Consider the following 468-nt stretch of genomic DNA (forward strand, 5'->3'; position numbering starts at 1 on the left):
CCATTCCCTCAAGGGTCTTAGGGTAAGTTCTGGGATCTTCTCCCAGAGTCTTCCCGCAGGGGGCTCCCTGCGTTATCTCTTCAGTAGGTTTCCTCATGGGGGGCCCATAGCTCTTCTTCCTTGTTTCTCTCTCTCTCTCTCTCTCTCTCTCTCTCTCTCTCTCTCTCTCTCCCCCTTGCTCTCTGAAATCAATAAAAATATATCTTTTTAAAAAAAGAGTAATTACGGAACACAAGTTTCTTGGCTGGTGAAACAGAATGTTAGGGACCCACCCCCTTTCCCTCTCCTCCCCCTACTCCCCTCTCCCTCTCCCAGGCGCATACTCTCTCTCTCCCAGTCTCTTTTTGTCTTAAGTCTCTATCCCTCAGCCTCTCACACGCACGAGCACCCACGCGCACGCGCACATATGCTCCCCTCCTGGATGGTCCTTAGAATGTGGGTGTGGCTGAGGTTGAGGCTGGATAAGTG

Source organism: Myotis brandtii, unplaced genomic scaffold (assembly GCF_000412655.1).
Source record: "Myotis brandtii unplaced genomic scaffold, ASM41265v1 scaffold481, whole genome shotgun sequence".
NCBI lineage: Eukaryota > Metazoa > Chordata > Mammalia > Chiroptera > Vespertilionidae > Myotis > Myotis brandtii.